The sequence below is a fragment of the Grammomys surdaster genome, unplaced genomic scaffold, assembly GCF_004785775.1.
Source record: "Grammomys surdaster isolate TR1022 unplaced genomic scaffold, NIH_TR_1.0 125818, whole genome shotgun sequence".
Classification (NCBI taxonomy): Eukaryota; Metazoa; Chordata; class Mammalia; order Rodentia; family Muridae; genus Grammomys; species Grammomys surdaster.
The window spans coordinates 152,658-164,286 of record NW_021620648.1 but is presented as its reverse complement, the minus strand read 5'-3'; positions in this window follow the sequence as shown (position 1 = coordinate 164,286).

The following is an 11,629-nucleotide window of genomic DNA, read 5'->3' as shown; positions in this document are numbered from 1 at the left end:
TGTCTTGTTTATTTCCGTCTGTCGAGTACTTAACACAGTCCCTGGCACACAGTAGTGGGCATGGGTGTTGACTAGTTCCAGCTGATTGTATTGCAGTGAATGGAGAATGTGGGGAATGCGTTATAGAGCCGCAAGCCCAGCTGGACATTGATCAGCAGTTAAGAGACCGTCAGTTGTGTCTGAGTCTACATCTTTCCCTATAGACTGAGAGATAGAGCATCTGGCCTTAGCTGAGAGACCCCCGAGTTCCAACTAATCCCAACTCCCTGCTTGTGGAGAGCATCAAAGGTCTTTATCTCTTTAATTGCCTGCCCAGGCACCCTTTCTTCCAGCCTGGACTCTCACTTCTGGGAATGGCAGACACTCTGGGGCAGTGGGCGTCCTCATGTCGGCTCGGCCAGGCTGGGCCCCTCTTCAGAGAAGGGGCGGAGGGGCGTGAAGGGCTGGTGTGTGTGACTTTGTTTATTTTCTCTGAAGGATCCTGCTATAAAAATAACCTGCCTGGAAACCTCATCTCTGAGGGGGAGAAAGAAGCTTTTGTATCCGAGGAAGTGGCTCTAACTACAGCCCTGTGCCTGCCCCTGCCCCCACTATCAAGGAGGGGCGGCTAAGGTGAGAGGGCAGGGCCCACAGAGGACTGAGAGCCTCTCTTCCCAGTACTGGAGGCCTCTCGCAGGCCAGCTAGGTCTAGAAGCCCTAAGGGAGGCCTCGGTAAGGAACATTATCGAGAGAGACAACCGGAGACAGAGCAGATACAGAGACAAGAGAGGCCAGAAGAAAGGAAAATCGGGTCCTGCAGAGGAGAGCGGAGGGTGAACTGGAGCCTGAAGTCAGAGGAAAACCTGGAAGAGTTCAACCTGACAGCTGTAGTGTGACACTGTGGCCACAGTTTCTAGATGTAGCTAAGAATTTGATCCAATTCTCAACTCCCACTATCTTTTCATCACTGAGGGACAAAGGCAGGACAGGAATTAAGCTGGTTCCTGCTCTGTTGCTCGGCCCAATCCCTGTGACTCAGACTGTAACAGAAAAGACAAAGGACTGTAAGTAACCGCCAGGCCAGGTCCTGGGCTAGGTACAAGATGAGGACCCACTTGGGACCCTTAGGGTTGTCTTGCCCAGGATCCAGGCACAACAGCAAAGAAGGACCTGGACTTGCAGGTGGCACGCGCCCACTGTTTAGCTGGCTCCTCTTATGTGAGCCATTTCAACCTTTTCCAGACAAATCTTCTTACCTGTGAACAACACATGACAAGCTTCCCTTGCTATTCATTGAGCCATTGAGCAGATCCAAGGCGCCGAGTCTTAATGAACTATCTGGTGCCAACAAGACCCCCATTTGGACAATTTTCCCTAGGTACAGCAAGTTAAAAGCAGTTGGCTGGTACTGAGCTACACGGCACCAAAATCTTGGGAACCGGCATCATAGGTGCTCAGAAAGCTGTAAGATTGGCTGTTTGCTGTTCAAGAAGGCCACCAGGAAGGCCATAGAACAGCCATCTGCACTAGACTGTGGTGTGAACTCCGAGTGAGGCCTTTGCTCATAGAACTTTCCCATGGGGTATCAATACCTCAGATTTGTGATCAACCCACAGAACCAGAGGTTGGTAGGAACCATTGAAGGAGCCATTGAAGATGCCCTTGAACATTCTGTCTAGGAGAGAGGTTGTGTTCCTGAGAGAACAGGATATAAGTAGAGGGTGATGCTTCTCTCCCACAAGTTGTGGGGCTGGTGTTGGAAGAACACAAATCAAAGGACAGAACAGAGCAGGGATCCAGGATGCCTTAGAACAATGTTGAGAGGAAAAACTTAAAATGTTGTGGCCACAAAGCTATCTTGATAGAATAGCTGCTGGCACAACTGAGAGAGAGATACAGGGCTGCAGAAGCCATGGTCGGGAGTGGGACAGTAGAGCTCCAGAGCTGACCGGATTCCCTGGGGCCTGAGACCATAGGCCCACGAGAGAAGCAACACGCAGACTGTAGCCCTCAGATCACTCTGAAACACTGCGGTAAGTTTGTACCAGCCAGGGTGTCCACAGGTAGACGGATGAATGAAGAAAGCATTGTACATACACACATGGAATGTCAATCTACCATAAAAAGGGTAAAACTCTGTCATTTGTGGCAATGTGGATGAAACTTGAGGATAATTATATGTTAAATTTAGCCAGGCACAGCTAGACAAATACCGTATTTTCATTCATTTGTGGAAGGCAAAAATGTCAATATTATAAAAGAAGAGAGTAGGATAATGGTCACAAGACACAGGAAGTAAGGACGGAGATGATGGGTACTAAGGATAAAGGAACTCCTTGACGATGGACCCATGGTTCAGCACTTAGAGGACCTGGGTTCAATTCCCAGCACCCACAAGGTGGCTCACAACCATCTGTAACTCCACTTCTAGGGAATTCAACACTCTCTTCTGGCTTCTGTGGGCAGCAGGCACATATTTGGGTGTACCTTCAGAGAAAACACTTCTACATGTAAAATAAAAACAATTCTTAAGAGAAATTCCTTCATAATTTAGGAGGCATTTCACAACTAGAAAAGAAGCCAACAGTTCTCAACATACACCAATTTTAAAGTGTTTAGGATGATGAGAATCCAGGGTATTCATATGCGGTCACTGTATACTGCACATATACTAAATTGTTTGCACTCCTCATATCGGTAGTAAACAGCAAGCATATCCCCAAGCTGGCCCTTAGTGAAGTCCTGAAAGCTGTGTGTTCAGGATACCAATAATGTAAGTTAATAAAATTGGTAGCATGTCCTACATGCCAGGTGCTGTTTGAAATCCTGTGTGTTATCTCACTTAGCACTTACGAATGCTACGATGATGTAGTTGCCTCCTCCAGTATCTGTCACACTCCACACTACTGTGTAGAAAATTGTTATTTTGACAAGGGTCCACTCTAATTTCCTAGTGTACATAAAGGCCCTGATTGACCTGGGTCAACTCCAGGACCACACGAGAAATTGATTTTTGTTTAAACAAACAAACAAACAAACAAACAAACAAACACAATTTTAAAGTGTATGTGAGTGCAAGTGTCGGCAGAGGCCAGGGGTGCTAAATCCTCCTTGATCTGGAGTAACTAGCAGTTGTGAGCCATCTGGTGTGGGTGCTGGGAAAACAACCCAGGGTCCTCTGCAAGAGCAGCACGTGTTCTTAAACACTGACCCAGCTCTTTAGCCCAAAAACTTTTCTTCCAGGCTTGTCCATACAAAGTAAAGGACGAAGCTTGGTTTAAAGGCAGGGGAGGGAAAGACCACTCTCTTCGTGTGCAGGACTTCTGTGGGTATCTGGGAGTCAACATATCAGAAAAACAGAGCCAAAGGAATTACTAGAAGCAAACTTAAGCTTGATCAAGTTGTCCTGGGCCCCCCATGACTTTCATAGTCTCAGTTCTGTAAATTAAAGTCCATTATGGAGGTCGACTGGATTTATTTTTTTCATGAGACCCAGGGGTACAGCCTTGCCAGTCTGGTGGTCATAGGCTGCCCAAGAAGGGCCAGGAATTGTCTGTGTCACTCCAATGTAGAGAAAATTGATTTTGATCTAGAAAAACAGAAACCAAAAACAAACAAGATGAGTATAAATTCAGAACCTAGTCCCATCTGTCTCTGAAGACTACACAAAGGTGAAACTGAAGGGAGTGGGAGTCTGACTTTAGCCCAGTGTTGGAGCCTTCCTATTATTGAATATCTGACTTCTCAGTGGCTGAGGCCAGTAGGTCAGGGTTTCAGGACACCACCGGTGCTGATGTGAGCTGCACGCTGGGCTTGACACAGGAAAGCATGCTCCTTAAGCTGTCTGCCTCCCAGGCCTCAGTTTCCCCTCATGCAGCGGCTGGGGCGGTACTAGGCAAGGGCTGTGGGCGCATCCAGCTCTAACATTCTCACATTCTGCAATTCCCACAGGCAGGCCTCCAGGCCCCAGCGCTGGCCGAGAGAACAGAGCTGTAGCTGTTTGTCACTGTGGCAGAACAGTGGAACCCATTGAACCTGTGGTCTCCTGCAATAGAAACGGCCAAATGGCACATGTAGAAAAGATAAATTCATCTGTGGGGTTGGTGAGAGGTGCTGAAAAAATATGCAGTGCTCGGGGACTGTCCAGGGACAGTCAACCTCTCGTTTACAGGCTGAGACAACCGTGTGTCTGACAGGCTACACTGAGTTTCATCTTGCCACAGCCAGGGAAGATGGTGGAGGGCAGTCTTCATAGATACCATGGGACCATGCAGCCCTACATGCCTCTCATGGTCCTGGTTTTGTGGTTGAGAGAGCAGTATGCTTTAAATGAAATCCAAAGTGTTCCTGTGAAAACAGTGTTTATTTCAGCAGCTTAGACTGCCTTCACCTGTGAGCCCAGAACTGGAGGGTCTGAGGTCTCCCTCCCTATGGATCTTTGAGTTGGACTCGAGGCCATGATGTAGAGAGATGACATCACGAATCTCCTGGTGGCCACTCTCTGACTTTCCTTCTTTTCTCTGTCTGCTCTCTTATGTCATGCGTGTGGGTAAGAGTTGGAAATACTATGGCTGAGGTGAGCAAGTGGGATACAGGGAAGACAAGCCAGGGGCCCCTTAGTTAGCAACTGATAGCTCTGGGGCTCAAATAAAGCCTCTCAGTCCCAAGTTCTTCTACCACACAGGGCTGTCCTTCCACCCCCAAGGGCTATGGAAGAGGGATTCTTTGATTCTCTTATTTTGGGGATGATACAGGACACTCAGTGCTGGATTAAAACATTTACAAGTGCTAATCATTGAAAAATTGGTATTAAAAAAAAAAACTGGTTGTAATGGTGAAAAATTCTGAAGTTCCATCTTTTCCCATAGTGATCAGTTATTCTGACACTTAAAGAATATCAAACACTGCAGTTAAAATTTTATATTTTAGCTACGTAGCACTTGTGCTTACCTGGTGTGTTAGGGTGTTTCTGGGCTGGCTTTGGACCATCCAGCCTACAACCATCACACAGGCCCTCAAGGGCCTTTCAGATCAGGATCTCAGCCTGTGCTGGGGGAGGAATGGAAGGTCCTCAGGTAAACTGGGAGAGGGTCCTGTTTGGGAACATCCTCTTACAGAGGGAGGACTGGGAGCAAGGAGACATCCAGAACCTGAGAGCCCGTGGAGTTGTAATCACATACTTTCTGGTACACAGTATCCTGCCATCTTCCTTTGGTCCCTGCAGAGATGGAACCAATCCAGGAAGTGGTCCATCAGCCAACAGAGCACCCCTGTGAGCAGGGGAGGTGGAGCTAACCCCGACCCTAAAGGACTGTAGGGGTAAACATGGTAACACTTGCATTGCTTACATAGAAGCTGACTCCGGGAACATTCAGAACTAATTTTTTTTTTTAAGATTTTTTTTTTTAACACATACAGGTGTTTTTACTTTATATGCCTGTTCACCAAATGCATGCAGTGCCCACAGAGGCCAGACAGGCGTGCTGGGTCCTCTGGAAATGGAGTTAGAGACAGTTGTTAGCTGTCACATGGGCGTTGGGAGTTAAACTCCAGGCAGGTCTTCTACAGTCAGTGCTCTTAACCATGGGGCCCGCCTCTCCAGGCTCAGCTCCCTGGCTCTTAAGTTTCTAGGGGTGGGGTAGGGATGGATAATCAAAGGCTCTGTGCCTTGTACATCATCCCTGTGGGTTTATTTTAGTTTTTGTCTTTCAAGACAGGGTTTCTCTGTGTAGACCAGGCTGGCCTCGAACTCAGAAATCCGAGTGCCTCTGCTTCCCGAGTGCTGGGATTAAAGGTGTGCGCCACCACGGCCCGGCATCCAGTGGGTTTATAAAGAGTTCTTACTCACAGTCTGCTCTCCCACCTGAGTCAGGAGACTGACACCCAGAGAGGTTAAGTATCTTGGGAAAGGTCTCAAAGCTTGCTGGTAACACAGTTGTCACCTGAACCCCCTTACTCTGAGGCAGGTAGTGTCTCCATGTTATTCTTTAGCTATTTCTCCTCCCAAATCCTGGAAGTTTCACAAGTACCACCCAGGTGGGTTGCCTGTGGTCCAGAAGGTTGTCAGAGGTAACTCTACTGGGTAAAGATGGAGAGAGGCCCAGCCAGAGCCATGTGGGAGGGAGGGAGGGAGGGAGGGAGGGAGGGAGGGAGGGAGGGAGGGGTTAGAACGCTTGAGTGTGGCTTTTGTGTGTGAGCTTGAGGGCAAGGCTGCATGTGCAAAGATGCACGTCGCTCCCTTGCACATTGGTGGGACAGGACTAGGACTACAGGCCAGCCTGAGAGGTGCTTTGCAGCTCCAGGAATGAATGGGGCTCTGTCTTCAAGGCTGTGAGAGCCTCTGTGTATGCAGGTCCCATTAACTCAACCTCAGCCACATGTAGGACGGGGAGAGGCCTGAGAGGCCCAAAGCACAGTCCTTCTGATTTTAGAATGAAGTAAAGTGGGCAGAAGATGTCACATACACTGCAGCTCAGAACAGTGTGTGTGTGGTGCCCCACCCCATGTCCTGTTACTATCTATCCCTTCTTACTCCTCCCGGCTCCTCTCCTCTTCCACAGGCTCCAGCAAGGGATCTCCATTCCCTATGTCCATGTCAGCCTCACTTACTGTGTGTGCTCTGTCTGGTGCCTGGAATCCGAGTGTGGCTTTCTCCTCACTCGGCCTCAGTCTCCAGGTTGTACATTCATACTTTAGCCGGCAGCTTCACTCACACAATTTTATCTGTCATGGGCAAGCAGGCTCAAGTCCTGTCCGGGCCCCATGTTCCCACTCTCACTTCCAGACCTCTGGGCACAGGCCCCTGTTGCCCTTGGCTGGAGTTTGTTTAATGGAGTGACTCCTGTCTGGGAACAGCCTGGAGCACAGGACACAGAAAGACACTTGTCCAAGCTTGCTATTTTTTTAACCAGCATAGCCAAACCACAGCGATGGGCTCAGTGACCTGACTGGGTACCTTCCTCATTTCTCCAACCACTATCCTGGCCCTAATTATCAATGGCCTCTGGTTTAAGACTTCTAGTTATCCACTGGGAGACCTCCTAGGTTGGAGTCTGGTCCCTGACATGACAGAAGGGAGATTTGGCTTCTGAAGGAACCCATGGAGACAAGTAACCATACTATAGCCTCCGGAACCTGGCACTGAGTAGGACCTAAAGAAGCAATTGAGTGAATGGGTGAATAGAGGTTAGCAGACAGACAGGCAGGCAAATGGATGTATATACAGATAGGAAAATATTCACTTGCCCATACATTTTTATAAAAATCTTACATGATATCTTGATGCAAACATGGGAAAGGCTTCACTAGAGACAGCGTGATCATTCCATCACTGATCTAAGGGCATGCTCTCAGCCCAGACCCTTCCTGGCACATCTATGAGACTACCTTCCACGTCTGTGGCTGCGTAAAACTGGTCCATTCTCCATCCTTACTTCTACTCTTCTGGATTCCTCTCACAGAGGATGCTATGCCACTAGAAAAGGTCCTGTACAGCCCAGTGAAGCTGTAGAGTCAGAGTGAAGGGACTGGGAGATCACTGGCTTGTAGCTCAGGATGCCAGAAGCCATGGAACTGGGTCTGACACTTAGGGCTGGCGCTAGAGCAAGGTGCACCAGGGGACAGGGAGCTAGCGCAGGAGCCTGGCACACCACAGGCACTGCACTAAACACTGAACCAGTAAAACATCTGTATGTCTTCTCTCTGGCTGCCACCCCCAAATCCTTTCCTAACCAGTGTACTAGACTCCGTGGGACCCTTTTCTGAGGGAGGAGGAATCAGGCTTCAGCCCGGCTGAAGGAGAAAGGGACAGTGTTACCCACTAGCCCTCAAGCTCTCCAGCTCCACTCAGGAGTGGTGGCTAACCCCCCCTCTCAGACCCCAGAGATCCCCGGTACTGAGCATCCCAGGGAAGGAGATGGTCCACCCCAGGACCTTGCTTCTCTCTCCTGGTTACTATTCTCTGTGAGCCTTCCCTCTAACTTACATCTGGAGAGCTGGGGTCTGAGGTCCAAAGGGGCTTACCTCCCTCCCTGAGTCCATGTTCTAAGGGCAGCCAAGAACAGCCTTGTAAACCAGGGAAAACAATTAGGAGCAATTAGCATCAAGAGAGGCTGGGGTGAGGGGGCCAGCCGGCTGTGAGAAGCTGTGAGAAGCGGTGGAACAGATTTGGGGAGGAGCAGAGGGGGTCGGGGTGGGGAAGACCTGAGAGGGGACTGCTTTTCATTCCCAGTTAGAGGCTTGGGATTCCTCCCCCAGTTAGCTCCTTGAATAAAACTTTCCTCCCAAGGCCAGGGGGTCTAGCATGGTGGGTGGGACTGGAAGACAGAGGGAGGGCCCTGGGCTCCACATTCCTGAGATTCTCAAACCAGGGCAGAGGCAACTCCACACTGACAATGAGTGGGGCAGAGGTGAAAACACAGGACGGAGCACTAGAAATGTCTCCAGGGTTTGGTTTCGTCTGTGTGTGTGTGTGTGTGTGTGTGTGTGTGTGTGTGTATGGTCTCCCTACCTAGCACAAACCTTGCCTTCCTCCCAAGTCCGTGAGGACAGATAAGCCGACCCCCTCCCCCGGCAGCCCTAAGTCATCAACCTCCATCCTTAGGCTTGTCTTTCCTCCGTTGGATGAGATCAAAGAGAAATCCTGGCTAGGTAGAGAAGAGGACAGTGGCACTCAGGGAAGGTGGACAAAAACCCTCGTACCACTCGTCTGCAGAAGCCAAAGAGACATGAGTCCAAAGGTGGAGGGACCAACCTGTCCCTTTACCATCCCAAACTAAGGTGAGAGCCTGAGTGAGGATCCAGGCTGTTTCCCAGAGGGGAGGACTGAGGGGACCCCATTAAAGACTCTCTGCCTGGGTTCCAGCTTCTATAGAGCTAGTGGCAAGAGGTCAGGTGTTTCTCTAGTGAGCACGAACCAGCTCCAAGGAAGCAGCAGACTGCAGCACTTCCAGGGCTCTGCAGTTACCTGCTTTGGCTTGGAAGATGATTCGAAGACTCTGGGCAGGTCATCAACGTCTGTGCTCTGGGTTTTCATTAAGTGATGCCACAGGTGTGTGAGGAGCAGTGAGCACTGCACATGGAGTGTGAGGCATGCAGGGATGAGAGCAGGGCCTTCACTCTTAGTGTCAGCGTGCTATCAGAACTATCAGGAAATGGCTTTAGCTGGTAGGTAGAGAGGAAACTTGAAGCCAGACACGGTAGCAGACAGGAAACAGGAAGAACTTAGATGAGGGCCAGTTCAGCACTTGGGAGGCTGAGAGAGAGGAGAGAGAGGAAGAGAGGCCAGAGCAAGTGTGGTATACATGGTGAGTTCCAGATCAGCCAGAGCTACATAGTGAGACCCTTTCTCCAAAATAAATAGAGTCACAGTTCTTAGATGGAAGGCAAGAAGAGGTGGAGGCACAGACTATACATTCAGGAGAATGAGAAGAATCAAAAGGCTTGGCTATACTGTGAGACTATCTCAAAACAAACCCATGGGGCTGGAGGGATGGCCTGGCAGTTAAAAGACTAGCTAAGCTACTCTTCCAGGGGACCCAGATTCCCAGCCTCCATGTGGTGGCTCACAGCTGACTGTCACTCTAGTTCCAGGGGAATCGGATGCCCTTTTCAGGCCTCTTCAGACAAGACACAGACATATATGCCTGCAAAACACCCATGTACATAAAACCAAAATAAATACATTTAAAAAAGCATAAAACATGAGTGGAAAAGAAAAAAGGCCAGTTGTGATATACACTCGAGAGACAGGATCATGAGTTCAAGAGCATCCTTGGCTGCGTAACAAATTCGAGGCCAGCCTGAATTACACAAAACTGTCTCTTTCAATCGACACACAACCTGGAGATGTCAGTAACAGCACTCCATTCATTCCTTCAGTCTGTCTGTCTTTCCGTTGTTGTACACACCTGGATGACTACACATTTTAGCATGAGGTGCTTAGCACAGATCAGTAACTAATGCCACGCCCAGGTGCTGTAACGGGGAGGAGAGACATGTGGGTGGAGAAGCTACTGACTTTGGAGCTGGGTATTCCAACAGGAAGGGGAAGCAGTGAGGGCGAAGAATATTTGGCCTGTTAAGACAACAGGAGCAGGAGGCCAGTGTGGTAACGCCATGCAGCACGGGAGAGGGGCAGGAGGTTCTGAGCCAAACGGAGGGTCTGCCAGGCTACGACAGAAACAGGCAACTCTCTGCAATGGCTGAGAAAGTACATGTACACGGTAGATGAGGACATAAATGTTTCTCACAGGTCTGAGAAGTATCTGGTACACAAACAGCAAGCAGCCCTCCCTTTTCCTTTGGAACTTTCTGCAGAGCCATGACCAGAGTAGCACCCAGGAGTAGCTGGGGAGAGGATGTCTTTTGTGGACATGGATGCAGGTCCTACTCTGATAACAGTCTCCTTTTTTTGGTGTCAGGTAGAGAAGGGTCAGACAACTGCCAACTGTTTATATAAACCATTCAATATGGTTTAAAAGTTTCTCTCCTCACTCCAGAAATTAGGAGAGGTTTGAAAAAAAAAAATCTTAATCATGCCTAAAAAACACAGAGTTCAAAAATCTGTGCAGACACGTCCTGGGCCCTTCTAGCCCGATCTCCTCACCCAACAGACAAACATTTCTCCGGCGAGGCTGTCAGCTGTTCTGATTTCTTACTTTCACTCTTATGAGCGTGATGTACCAGAAGCATTTAGTAGAGGTAATATGGTGAGAAAGGGGGCAGGAAGGCAGCGAGACAAGGGTGCAGTTAGCAGAGTCGGTTGGAGTCTGACTGGTGCACTTGGCTTCAAGAGAGCTAGCTCCCTGGCAGCCTCTGCAGACAAGTTTGGTTTTTAAAAGTACCAGAAAGCCACAGATTTGCATGTTATTTGTGTTCCAGGCTTCACTTCCAGGTATGTGGAATAAAATGAATGAATGAACAGTATTCAGTCTCTTGGTTAAGGGGTGGATTCAGAAATCCAGACCATAATGAGGATCCAGTCACTGTATAGTTTGGATCAGCAGGGTTTTTTTTTTGGGGGGGGTAATTTATGTTAAAAATATATATATATTTATATTTTATACTCATATAAATGAGGAGATAGAATAGTCTCAGAGATACACAAATACATTATTGAGTCCAGGGAGTTCCCAGTCAAAGCACAGAAGCAAAATCCACAGAATTTATTTTAAATAAATCAATTAAAAAAAAAAAAAAACCTAAGGAGTCACAGATACAGATGGAGGCCACATCAGCCCTGACACATGTTCACCTTGGTCCTTTCCTCACTCCAGCTTCCTTCTCAACTATGTGCTAATGAGCCTGTGTTCTTTCTTGACAAGGTGTATCTGTGTTTGCTTAGCCTTCCAAATCAGGCAAACTATAAACTTACAGACTAAGACCTTGAGGACAAGGTGGCTTTTACTTCCTTTGTTAAACCATCTTTCTCACCCTCCAGGGATCCCAAGTCCAGTGCTTGACCTCACACTTATGAAATCCTCAGAGAGGATTCCCTGTGAGTTTGAGGGAAGGCAAGTGCCTTTATAGGACAAGATGAAGAGAAAGGAATCCATCGTCTGAATGTGCAAAGGATATTCCTGTCAAAAAAAAAAAAAGACGGAGGAGGAACCTACCTAAAGGGTTAAAAAGATGTTCTAGATAAGCCTCT